The 14,169-nt window shown below is 42.7% G+C and overlaps 1 long non-coding RNA gene across 1 annotated transcript; it reads left to right on the plus strand.

Moving 5' to 3' along the window:
- The first annotated feature begins 3,904 nt into the window (after positions 1–3,904).
- LOC306921822 lies at positions 3,905–5,547 on the plus strand. The gene is made up of 3 exons (XR_013789841.1): positions 3,905–4,126; positions 4,689–5,019; positions 5,183–5,547. It is a non-coding gene; the product is annotated as an uncharacterized lncRNA (long non-coding RNA).
- The last annotated feature ends 8,622 nt before the right edge of the window (positions 5,548–14,169 follow it).

Raw genomic sequence — 14,169 nt, forward strand, 5'->3', positions numbered from 1 at the left:
TCCTCTCCTCTCCTCTCCTGTTGAATTACAACTTCATCGTGCATTCCGGTGGGGGGGGGGGGGGGTGCCAACCCGCCCTGACGCCCTCAATGCCGCTGCCGTTCGACCCCTGACCCCTCGGCGATGGAGGTTGACCCTGAGTCGCGTACCTTCCGTTTAATCACCTGACCTTCCTTTCCCGCGGCTGTCATACGCGTCCTTCCATTCCATCGCTTCCATGTCGCCCCCCTCCCCCTCCCCTCCCCTCCCCCCCCCCCCCCCCCCCTCATCATGACCCCATGGGGTGACCAAATCCTCCACTGTACATGTCTATCCCTTGATGGAGAGACGGTTGCCCGGCACCAATTCCGCCTGACTTGCCATGGCAGGATAAATCTGGCACAAATACCCGTCATCCTCGGGGGGCCCATCATCTACGAGCCCCGCACCCCCCCCCCCCCTCACCCCCCCTCGCCCCCCTCCTCTCTCAGCCTTATAATAATAACCCGTTTAAACCTGAGGACAATTCTACAAATCTTCTAAATCGTGACAGTTTTCTGAAAAAAACCTATGTTTCTATGTCAGTGGTGCTCAAACTATTTCATGTCAAGGACCCCCAAAAATTATATGTAATTAGCCGCCGACCCCCATCTGAAAATATGTTGTTCCAGGAACCTCCCCAGAAGCAAAGATTTGAGTTAAAAACGTTCGCTCTGAAAGAATATATATTCAAAGATTTGCGCCACATTTTCACGATTTTTCAAAAATAGCAAACCTACAAGCTCATAGCGCGGCACTCGGTGGCGCTCTATGAGCTTGTAGATCTGCTATTGTTCAATAGCTAAAGCATAACATGATGCTTTAAAACACCAAGAGGGGTTTCCCGCCCAGAACGGGATAAGCACCGCTAGCGTAGCTCGTGGCACCCGCTGCTGAGAGAGAGTCCTATTTAGACTTAATTGCCTGTGGCAGGTGAGAACATCATTCCCTCCGCACGCACGCAACGCACGCACGCAACGCACGCACGCACGCACGCACGCACGCGCAGAGGGCTGGCTGGCTGGTGGCTGGCGAGAGGCAGCTTCAATCAACTAGTTGTAAAGGCTGATTGGGCTTCGGGGAGAAGCTGACCTCGAGCTCCGAGGCGCAAGGAGGAAGGAACACAACTCACTGTACACTGAATGATGACAGACAGACATACAGACAGACAGACAGGCTTATATAGGCTGCACAGACAGACAGGCAGGCAGGCAGGCAGGCAGACAGACAGTTTTTAGTACAGTGAGGATGAGAGTGCTCCTCAATGCCACCCCGTCACTTATATACTGAAAGACCCTAAACATTTTGACACGAAGACACTTCACAACAACACGGATACCGCACATTGCTTAGGCACGCACGCACACGCACACGCACATGAGCACTTGAGCCTCTGTTGAAGCTGCAGGTGTGCAGGGAGATGTAGATAGACTTGTGAGCAGTCAGTGGTGCATCAGCACATCTCGGATCCAAATATTGTACTGTTTACTCCACTATGTTTATTGTAAACCTTCAAGTTACTAACTAACTTACTAGTTAGTTTGTATAGATCAACTATTTTCTAAAGATTTGTATCCCTTTGAAAACTTGTGAAATGGGACATGGGACAAGGGGGGTACTATAGGGGGCTGCCATACTGTGTTGTAAAGGGGGGTACTATAGGGGGCTGCCATACTGTGTTGTATGGCTCAACATGTCAGTAGCATTCAGTAGATCCTGTGATATTTTGTGGCCAGATGTAATTTCCTGGGGTCTAGTAGGACTATAGTAAATAATAATAAATAAATAAAAATCGCTATAACATTCTGTAAAAAAATACATCTTTGGTTTGGCCCACCCCTGCCCCCCTGTCAAAAACAGCTAAAATTGCTAAAATGAAAAAGCAGGGGAAAAAAAAAAAGTATACTCATCTTTTACGTCCTCTAATAACCTAAAACATTAACCTTGGTTGAAAAAAAACTAAAGTTGTCCTTTAAAGTATTAAAAGTAAAAGTGCTCATATTGCAGAATGTCTCATTTCACAAGTTCAACAATGGGTACAAAATCTTTTGAGAATAGACGATCTACAAGAAGATCAGCTATTTTCAAATGGTCGTAATGTATATAGTGTAGAAGTGGTTAATGTATATTTTCTTATCCAAATTAAAAATCTCCAAAGTAACTTATAGTAACTAAGATTTTCAAATAATTGTAGTGAAGTAAAAGATGAGATGAGATGTAGTGGAGTAGCAGTGAAAGTACAAATACCTCATTAGGGATGAGATGTAGTGGAGTAGCAGTGAAAGTACCTCATTAGGGATGAGATGTAGTGGAGTAGCAGTGAAAGTACAAGTACCTCATTAGGGATGAGATGTAGTGGAGTAGCAGTGAAAGTACAAGTACCTCATTAGGGATGAGATGTAGTGGAGTAGCAGTGAAAGTACAAGTACCTCATTAGGGATGAGATGTAGTGGAGTAGCAGTGAAAGTACAAGTACCTCATTAGGGATGAGATGTAGTGGAGTAGCAGTGAAAGTACAAGTACCTCATTAGGGATGAGATGTAGTGGAGTAGCAGTGAAAGTACAAGTACCTCATTAGGGATGAGATGTAGTGGAGTAGCAGTGAAAGTACAAATACCTCATTAGGGATGAGATGTAGTGGAGTAGCAGTGAAAGTACAAATACCTCATTAGGGATGAGATGTAGTGGAGTAGCAGTGAAAGTACAAATACCTCATTAGGGATGAGATGTAGTGGAGTAGCAGTGAAAGTACAAATACCTCATTAGGGATGAGATGTAGTGGAGTAGCAGTGAAAGTACAAATACCTCATTAGGGATGAGATGTAGTGGAGTAGCAGTGAAAGTACAAATACCTCATTAGGGATGAGATGTAGTGGAGTAGCAGTGAAAGTACAAATACCTCATTAGGGATGAGATGTAGTGGAGTAGCAGTGAAAGTACAAATACCTCATTAGGGATGAGATGTAGTGGAGTAGCAGTGAAAGTACAAATACCTCATTAGGGATGAGATGTAGTGGAGTAGCAGTGAAAGTACAAATACCTCATTAGGGATGCCCCGATCGGATCGGGTGATCGTAAATCGGAGCCGATCATGTCATTTTCAAATGATCGGGAGAAATAAATCTGAGATTTTTATTTTTTTATTTCAATAAAATAGTGTGTCTAAATAGGCTTGTGTCTAATGTAAATATCAAAGAAAGATGTATAAACAATGATATTTTGTGCAAACGGTCATGTTTATGCTTGATGTTTGTCCTCCTGGGGCACTATAGTTCCAGCAGTGGCAAACACTTTGTCTCAAAGATCATGCGACATTCACAGAGGAGTGAAATAGACCCATGATGAAAACAAAGGAATGCAACCCCCACTATGCATGATATGATTATTGTCCTTTAGTACAGTGGTTTTCCCAAACCTTTTCATGTCAAGGACCCCCAAATTGACACTAATCGGCCCGCGGACCCCCATTTGAAAAATATATGCCAGGGACCCCCATAAGAGAAGATTTGTATGGCTCTAGCAGTGATTTTCAACCCGTTTAATTTCAAGGACCCCCAGTTTGACATGCATTAGGCTACGGACCCCCATTTATATTGTAAAATCAATGCTAATTTAACTCTTGAGAGGGTACAAATGATTCCCTGCTTTCATATGACATGAAAAGAAAAAAAAAACACAATGACAGTCCTTCTATATGTAGCCTAACCCAGGTTTATGTCTGTATTTGTATGGTCACGGTACCATCTACATCAGTTCGCAGCTCATCACACCGATCACTCCTCACTCACTCACTCAGTCACACCAGTTTGGAATCAGCAATCATCACCACACCCTAGTATAAAGCACAGCACTTTTGTCTCAGTCAGTGAGGTGCACATCACTGGCTGTGACAGGTCTGTATCCCTCCTTCTACAAACATCTTTACTCTTCATTACAAAACTTTGTTAACACTGATACTACATCTCCCAGAGTGCACCAGCAAGATGGCTGCTCGTTTGCCTGAGCTGGAACACCTGAAAAGGCTGGAGGGAGCACCATTCTCACAAACAAATGACCAGAGACAAGAAGCAAGTCCTACTCATGGGTTCCAAGTCCAAGGAGGCCAATGGTCGGTGATGTTTGTTTCCAGTCATTATGTTTGCAATACTGCTTATGTGTTAAAATCTGATCTAATGTGTTTAGTATAGGCCTACTGCTAGTTTGGATTGGGAAGGAAGTCACATTGCAGAATTGCTTTAATTTTGTGTTGGAAGTTTTCATTTGTATTTGAAAGTCTAAAAGTATACTTTACAAAAGAACAATACAAAGTTATAAAATTATTTACTTTAAGAATGTAAAAGCCTTCTAAATGTGGACATTGATTTACTATGTTAAAAGTTTAAAACGCTAGTTGAAAAAGAGCTGATCTACAAGCTTGAACATCAGCTATTTTTCTTTCTTTATTCTAAAATTGTTACTTAACTTAAACAAGTGTTGACCTTAATAAATTAGTGTTTAAAATGTAGGTATTTATTTTTAAAACACTTGTTAAAACACTAATTGTTTAAAAGCCATTTGATTATTTATTTAATGTTTAAAATCAAGAGTGGTTAAAAGGAGAACCTATTGTTTTGAAAAGATTATAACTTGATTGTTTGGCGTTGTTGTTCTTTGTTTCTTTGTTTTCAAAGGTTTTCAACCTAACCGACTAAAGACCAACAAATGAATGATGATAAAGTTGAATTGAGTTGGAAAACCAAGTTGTTTCCTTGATGTCCCTTGGAGTGGAACTAGTAGAACTTTACAATCGGTTTTAGACCTCCAAACTACATTGGTGAACTGAACTGATGAGCTGGATGAGCTGTAGAAGAACTGAGCTGGATGAGCTGTAGAAGAACTGAACTGATGAGCTGGATGAGCTGTAGAAGAACTGAACTGATGAGCTGGATGAGCTGTAGAAGAACTGAACTGATGAGCTGTAGAAGAACTGAACTGATGAGCTGTAGAACTTGAACTGAATTGGTGAGTTTATTGTTTGAAATGTTTTGTTTGATTTGGGTTATTTTCATTTGATGGCAGTTTGATTGTTTGAAAAGGATTATTTGATTTGCATGCTTGTAGATCAGCTGTTTTGATTATTTTTATATTCGATATTTAAGTTGGCCTTTTTGTGTTCTCATGCCAGGTTTTCCCTTTTATACCATGAAACTCCATGAATGATGATGAACACAATGGCGAGCTGAGTCCCAGATAAGAGACGACCCCTGTTCTCTGTCCTACCTGGACGGTAGGACCTCTGATTCACTCAAACACACAATTCCCCCACATAACTACTCCATACACTGCCTCACATTACCCCTCTGACTTGAAATGACTCTGATCCTCTAAGAGGATAGTGAACATTTGACTCAGACCTTGACTTTTGGGTTGAATTTACTTTGTTTTATATCTGAATTGATTGTTGTTGTTTGTTTTACTTTCGTTTTCTTCAATAATAATAGCATATGCATAATTTTCAGTCTTGGGTTCTTTATGTTTTCGATGCCAACTCCTTCCACCATACGCCTACTTCTGACAGCAGTACTGGTCCAAACATATTCTTATATCACTAAGTATATGCTACATAATTGTGGCGAGCCAGCCAGGAGAATGTTTTTGATTTGCATAAGGTTTACTCAAGTTAAAGATGGAGGTATTTGAAAGTATCAAAATTCCAAATGGAGTGTTGGTAAATGGAGTGGTGGAGACAGAGGATTATGAGGAGGTTGTGGATTTTCTCAAGCAATATGGTTCCATTACAGGACTGAAATAATCAAGGACACTCAATCACAATTTAACCACTATGTGGTTGTTGAATATGCCTCAGGATCTGCTATGCTATCTCTAGAGCAGCTATTGCCACATTCATATGTTACGCATGACAAAGACAATACGTTCATTATCCAAAACCTGTCTGATTTGTACACAAGGGTACAAAGACCCAATCCTATTTGGATGATTTAAAAACTTTGTCTCAAGCAAGTGGAAAGTTCTCAAGGACATGATGTCTCAAATTGGTGAATCCATTGCTAGTCTCAAGTCACCTGAGGAACCAGCAGAGCAGCTGAGAACTTCACCCCAAACACTTTACAAACCCACTTCAATGGGTACAGCTCAACCAAGTCCTTCCATAGCTCCTGATTTTAAATCCAGTGGTATGTTGTGGAGCATATAGTCAAGAGTGAGGAAAATGCTCACAATGTTTCCTCTCAATGACAGTCTTTTCTGACAAGGTACCAAGACCCTCTCATGAAGTTGACTATGATGCTTGGCGCTTCAGCGTTGATTTACTCATGAAAGATCCTGCTGTCTGATCTTCCGAGATCCAGAAAGATCCTTGAAAGCCTTCTTCCTCCAGCTGCAGATATGGTGAAGCACTTGAGTCCAGACACTTTGCCTGTTGTTTATCTGCAACTGCTTGATTCTGCTTTTGGCACAGTCCAAGATGGCGACGAACTGTATGCCAATTCATGGATACTGTTTTCAAGATGCTGCGGAGAAACCATCTGCTTACCTGCAACGCCTTCATGTAGCGTTGAATCTCACTGTCAAGTGAGGTGGCATTCCTGTCACAGAAGTAGATAAACACCGTTCTGACCCAATTCTGTAGAGGATGCTGGGATAATTCTCCTTTCAGAGCTTCAACTGAAACATAAAGCAAATCCCCCCCCATCCTTTGCTGAGCTACTCTTGCTTTTGCGCACAGAAGAGGATTGCGAAGCAGCAAAATCTATGCGCATGAAACGGCATCTGGGTACTGGGCAACAGAAAGTGGCATCTAACTGGCAGGTTGCCCATAGTGATAAGGATGACTGTGATGAGGAGGAGAAGGTGGCTGGCATCTCCCTTAGAGATAGGGTGAGAAGTTCAGTCACGTGGGAGAGACTCGAAGTAGAACCGCTGCGATTTCGCCTGGAAAGGAGTCAGCTGAGGTGGTTCGGGCATCTGGTTAGGATGCCTCTCGGGCGCCTCCCTAGGGAGGTCCTCTACGCACGTCCCACTGGGAGGAGACCCCGGGGCAGACCAAGGCGCAGTTGGAGGAAATGCATCGGCTCATCACTGGCCTTGGAACGTCTCGGAATCCCCCAGGAGGAAGTCACTAATGTTGCTCTGGAGAGGGAAGTCTGGAGCACTCTGGTGGAGCTGTTGCCCCCGCGACCCGGCTACGGATAAGCGGTTGAAGATGGATGGAGGAGGAGAAAGGAATAAGTGCTACACTGAAAGCCCTCACAAAGCAGGTGTACTAAGGCAAGAACCAACAAAAGCGAGATGTATAAGCGTTAGAGGTGTGGAACGGCTTAGACAATTAACTGAAAAAGTGTAGCTCAATTCATAGATTTAAAAGAATGTATAAATCTAAAATAATAGATAAGTATAGAACATTATTATAACCTAGTATATCTATTAATCATATCTTAATCATATTGGTACACAATTATTATGATAATGTAATGTTAGTTTTATGTCGTCGTCTCCCCCCCCCCTCCCCCCTTTGGAGAGGCACAATAAGCCATTGGCTTCAGCCTAAACCCTTTTGGTCTCTACAAAAAAAAACACGATGAAATGAATACATGTAATGTTTTTGTTTTTTTATAACCAAAATAAAACTGAACTGAAAAGCAAATGGCAGAGATTCAAACGGTTATCGACCAGCAAATCAGCTACCATTTCATTATAGATCTAAGATAACATGAGAAGGAACTCCTCCTTATGACACCTCCAGATCGTCCGTCAACATCTTCCATGGCCAGGGGTATCGTACCGTCCGTCAATTCGTTAGCCCCAAACACACCATCAAAATCAAACTCTTGGTCGCATTCCCATCAATGCAGTGCTGTGTGGATTTCTCTTCAGTCTTCCAATACAGCACCGGCTTGGTGCCTTCTTTAGCCGTCACCTCTTCCCTTTCAATGAGAGGACGGACACGGATGCAGACCTTTACTGCCTATATTATCTGAAATAATAAACGTAGGTTTATATATTGTATGTCTGTATTTTCTTTTTATATATATAATTTTTATCCCACGATTTTGCAACCATTTTTTTTCACCCAGTGCCAATTATCTAATGTAATCCTGGGCACTACACTTCCTCTGCCAACCTGGGGGGGGGGGGGGACCAGCGGACTGACCTCATGCTTCCTTATATGCATGAGGAGTCCAAGCTGCTTCTTTTCACCGACAGGGGGGAATGTCCCTGGCCGGACGTAGCGTGTGGAAGGAAAACCTTGTTCCGACCAGTTCCTTTCCCCTCCATCAGGCGCCCCGGCTGGCTAGCGGGAGGTAGTTTTAGAGACCAGGATTACTGCATGTTTTTTTGTGAGCGTATCTACCCTAGGGGACACGGGGAGAACATGTGAGGGTACCTACCCTAGGGGGACACGGGGAGAACATGCAAACTCCACACAGAAAGGCCCTTTCTTCCGTATGTCTGTATTTGTATGGATACGGTACCATCTACATCAGTTCGCAGCTCATCACACCGATCAGTCACTCACTCACTCAGTCACACCAGTTTGGAATCAGCAATCATCACCACACCCTAGTATAAAGCACAGCACTTTAGTCTCAGTCAGTGAGGTGCACATCACTGGCTGTGGCAGGTCTGTAGCCCTCCTTCTACAAACATTTTTGCTCTTCATTACAAAACGTTATATTAACACTGATACTGATGATTGGTTTTAGACCTCCAAACTACACACTGGTGAACTGAACTGATGAGCTGTAGAACTTGAACTGAATTGGTGAGTTTATTGTTTGAACTGTTTTGTTTGAGTTTGGTTATTTTCATTTGATGGCAGTTTGATTGTTAAAGGATTATTTGATTTGTAAATGATTGTTTGATTTGCATGCTTAGATCAGCTGTTTTGATCATTATTTATCTGGATTGATTGTTGTTTATTTTACTTTGTTTTCTTCAATAATAATATAAGCATAATTTTCAGTTTCTTGGGTTCTTTATGTTTTCGATGCAAACTCCTTCCACCATACGCCTACTTCTGACAGCAGTACTGGACCAAACGTATTCTTATATCACTAAGTATATGCTACATATAGTTCTAATAAACTATAAAATGTTTGCCTTTTGAATAATTGAAATGCAACAGACTAGACTAGAGTGACATACATTTCTCACATGGCATAAGTGTTGTATAAAAAATATAAAGATCGGATCCGGAAAAATCTGTATCGGCATGTCTCAAAATCAAATGATCGGGATCGGGAGCAAAAAAAAACATGATCGGGACAATCCCTACTCAAAGTTGTACTTAAGTGCAGTACTTGAGTAAATGTACTTATAATATACTGTAGCCTACATATTATACCGTAGTAACCGTGCCAACATGGGTTCCTGTCCTGAAGGCAGTGTTTTACATTATACCGTAGTAACCGTGCCAACACGGGTTCCTGTCCTGAAGGCAGTGTTTTACATTATACCGTAGTAACCGTGCCAACATGGGTTCCTGTCCTGAAGGCAGTGTTTTACATTATACCGTAGTAACCGTGCCAACATGGGTTCCTGTCCTGAAGGCAGTGTTTTACATTATACCGTTGTAACCGTACCAACATGGGTTCCTGTCCTGAAGGCAGTGTTTTACATTATACCGTAGTAACCGTGCCAACATGGGTTCCTGTCCTGAAGGCAGTGTTTTACATTATACCGTAGTAACCGTACCAACATGGGTTCCTGTCCTGAAGGCAGTGTTTTACATTATACCGTAGTAACCGTGCCAACACGGGTTCCTGTCCTGAAGGCAGTGTTTTTATACCGTAGTAACCGTACCAACATGGGTTCCTGTCCTGAAGGCAGTGTTTTACATTATACCGTAGTAACCGTACCAACATGGGTTCCTGTCCTGAAGGCAGTGTTTTACATTATACCGTAGTAACCGTGCCAACATGGGTTCCTGTCCTGAAGGCAGTGTTTTACATTATACCGTAGTAACCGTACCAACATGGGTTCCTGTCCTGAAGGCAGTGTTTTACATTATACCGTAGTAACCGTACCAACATGGGTTCCTGTCCTGAAGTCAGTGTTTTTATACCGTAGTAACCGTACCAACATGGGTTCCTGTCCTGAAGGCAGTGTTTTACATTATACCGTTGTAACCGTACCAACATGGGTTCCTGTCCTGAAGGCAGTGTTTTACATTATACCGTAGTAACCGTACCAACACGGGTTCCTGTCCTGAAGGCAGTGTTTTACATTATACCGTAGTAACCGTACCAACATGGGTTCCTGTCCTGAAGGCAGTGTTTTACATTATACCGTAGTAACCGTACCAACATGGGTTCCTGTCCTGAAGGCAGTGTTTTACATTATACCGTAGTAACCGTACCAACACGGGTTCCTGTCCTGAAGGCAGTGTTTTACATTATACCGTAGTAACCGTACCAACACGGGTTCCTGTCCTGAAGGCAGTGTTTTACATTATACCGTAGTAACCGTACCAACATGGGTTCCTGTCCTGAAGGCAGTGTTTTACATTATACCGTAGTAACCGTACCAACATGGGTTCCTGTCCTGAAGGCAGTGTTTTACATTATACCGTAGTAACCGTACCAACATGGGTTCCTGTCCTGAAGGCAGTGTTTTACATTATACCGTAGTAACCGTGCCAACATGGGTTCCTGTCCTGAAGGCAGTGTTTTACATTATACCGTAGTAACCGTGCCAACATGGGTTCCTGTCCTGAAGGCAGTGTTTTTATACCGTAGTAACCGTACCAACATGGGTTCCTGTCCTGAAGGCAGTGTTTTTATACCGTAGTAACCGTGCCAACATGGGTTCCTGTCCTGAAGGCAGTGTTTTTATACCGTAGTAACCGTGCCAACATGGGTTCCTGTCCTGAAGGCAGTGTTTTACATTATACCGTAGTAACCGTGCCAACATGGGTTCCTGTCCTGAAGGCAGTGTTTTACATTATACCGTAGTAACCGTGCCAACATGGGTTCCTGTCCTGAAGGCAGTGTTTTACATTATACCGTAGTAACCGTGCCAACATGGGTTCCTGTCCTGAAGGCAGTGTTTTACATTATACCGTAGTAACCGTGCCAACATGGGTTCCTGTCCTGAAGGCAGTGTTTTACATTATACCGTAGTAACCGTACCAACATGGGTTCCTGTCCTGAAGGCAGTGTTTTTATACCGTAGTAACCGTACCAACATGGGTTCCTGTCCTGAAGGCAGTGTTTTTAGCAGGACATTTTGATTTGACTTTCCGTCATAGTCTCTTCAATAGTTTTAATTTAGTTTCAGTCACATTTTAGTCACCCGGATTGTTTTAGTGTTAGTCTAGTTTTAGTCGACTAAATCTACAGTTGATTTAGTTGACAAATGTATTTTGGTGGGCGTTGATGACGTCGTAATGACTGTTTTTACACTTGCTGAAAATAGCAGATCTACAAGCTCACAACGCGTCGCAGCAACGCATGCAACCAAGTGTAAAATGACTTATACTGGATCTCTTGTCCACTAGTCCCTTAACATTTAGTCTAGTTTTTATTTGTTGACAATTGTCAGTATATTTAGTCATAGTTTTAAGGTGGCCTTACACTAGCCGATAATGGGGCATTTTTTGACGCTCGGGGGGTGCCCGACTCAATCGATCTGCTCGGGGCCGCTCAAAGCGCGATCGCGATCGGCCCGATCAACATCAAGAATGTTTGATATTTGCTCTGCCCCGCTCCGATTATCCTGTAGTGTGTGGTGCTATCAGATTTCAGATTGAAAAAAATCGGCTAGTGTAAGGCCACCTTTAGTCGTTGGACATTTTTCCTCATGGTATTAGTCGACGAAAACAACACTGCCTGAACGGTATAAGGGTTACAAAAAGGGTCTCCCGACTATAATGGTTTATTATGCGAGGCACATCCCGTAGTATTGAGTTCAGAAGCTAAAGACAGAAGCTATAATCAGTAAAGGTTCATCCTCCGGGGATCTCACCACAGAGAGGAACCTGTAACACAATCATGTCTGCAAATGAAACCACAATGTGATTTGATTCATAACAGGCGATGCCTTTATCTAATTAACGTACAACCTAATGGTATAATATTATACACCCCACACACACATTAATGTGTGTTTATCGCTGATGTTACAATCTATTATTATCTTGACTCAAAGACCTGTTCTCTCTCTCTCTGTCTCTCTCTCTGTCTCTCTCTCTGTCTCTCTGTCTCTCTGTCTGTCTGTCTCTCTCTCTGTCTCTGTCTCTGTCTCTCTCTCTGTCTCTGTCTCTCTCTCTGTCTTTCTCTCTGTATGTCTCTCTCTCTCTGTCTCTCTCTGTCTCTCTCTGTCTCTCTCTCTCTGTCTCTCTCTCTCTGTCTCTGTCTGTCTGTCTGTCTGTCTGTCTGTCTCTCTGTCTCTCTGTCTCTCTCACTCTCTCTCACTCTCTGTCTGTGTGTAAAGTGGTAACTAAGTATATTCACACTCCACTACATCTCAGATCCAAACATTGTACTTTTTACTCCTATTTATTTGAAAACTTCCGTTACTGGTTACTTTGTAGATTTAGATTATTAAAAACATACACAAACCACTTCAGCCCTACTTTTGCCCACCTAGAAATCAGGCTCATGCCTGAGGAAGGTCTGGAGGGACCAAAATGTTGCTTCATTAAATAAGAACATAGGCCTACTCATGTACCGCAAATACAGTGTGTGGGCGTATTCTATTCCTAGTATTGAAACTTTCGAAATGATTTAAAAGTACATTTAATTTATAAAGCACTTATCAAAACAACAGTTACAAAGTGCTGTACAGTGGTCAACAAGGTAAAAAACAATCAATTTAAAACACAAGATTAATAACACGACGAGAAGAAAAGCAAAAATAAAAAGACAAACAAAACATTGGCCTGTACAAAAAGGTCAGGTAGACAAATCACAGCTCAAAATACAAACGAAATAAATGTGTTTTCAGCAACTTCTTAAAAATGTCCACAGACTCTGCATTCTTTATAGAAAGGGGGACGTCGGTGGTCAATTACATAATATAATTCTAGGGATTTTTGACATGAGAAAACGTTTGAGCACCACTGATGTACAGAAACATATGTTTTCTATAGGATTTAAGACGACATTTTGTATAGAATCTGCTCTCAGATCTAAACGGGATATATATAGGAAGAAAAGAACAATGTCATTCTATCTGTCCTGCAGTGGCTGGTTTGTTTTCTGCTTCTCTTGTCCATTTTGAACTCAAAGAACTGCTTTGCATAAAACACATGCTGTTCTACCTCCGGCATTATGCTTCTTTTCAATCTGTTGATGGACGTACAACTTGTAATAACACAAATCCACACATTTTGGATGAAGGATTGCATTTGTGTTAATGCAGTGCCTCTGCACCTCATTGTGTTAATGCAGTGCCTCTGCACCTCATTGTGTTAATGCAGTGCCTCTGCACCTCATTGTGTTAATGCAGTGCCTCTGCACCTCATGGTGTTAATGCAGTGCCTCTGCACCTCATTGTGTTAATGCAGTGCCTCTGCACCTCTGTGTTAATGCAGTGCCTCTGCACCTCATTGTGTTAATGCAGTGCCTCTGCACCTCATTGTGTTAATGCAGTGCCTCTGCACCTCGTGTTAATGCAGTGCCTCTGCACCTCATTGTGTTACTGCAGTGCCTCTGCACCTCATTGTGTTAATGCAGTGCCTCTGCACCTCATTGTGTTAATGCAGTGCCTCTGCACCTCATTGTGTTACTGCAGTGCCTCTGCACCTGTCGGTGTTAATGCAGTGCCTCTGCACCTCATTGTGTTAATGCAGTGCCTCTGCACCTCATTGTGTTAATGCAGCGCCTCTGCACCTCATTGTGTTAAGGCAGTGCCTCTGCACCTCATTGTGTTAATGCAGTGCCTCTGCACCTCATTGTGTTAATGCAGTGCCTCTGCACCTCATTGTGTTAAGGCAGTGCCTCTGCACCTCATTGTGTTAATGCAGTGTCTCTGCACCTCATTGTGTTAATGCAGTGCCTCTGCACCTCATTGTGTTAATGCAGTGCCTCTGCACCTCATTGTGTTAATGCAGTGCCTCTGCACCTCATTGTGTTAATGCAGTGCCTCTGCACCTCATTGTGTTAATGCAGTGCCTCTGCACCTCATTGTGTTAATGCAGTGCCTCTGCAC

The sequence above is a fragment of the Electrona antarctica genome (genome assembly GCF_951216825.1).
Source record: "Electrona antarctica genome assembly, chromosome: 4".
NCBI lineage: Eukaryota > Metazoa > Chordata > Actinopteri > Myctophiformes > Myctophidae > Electrona > Electrona antarctica.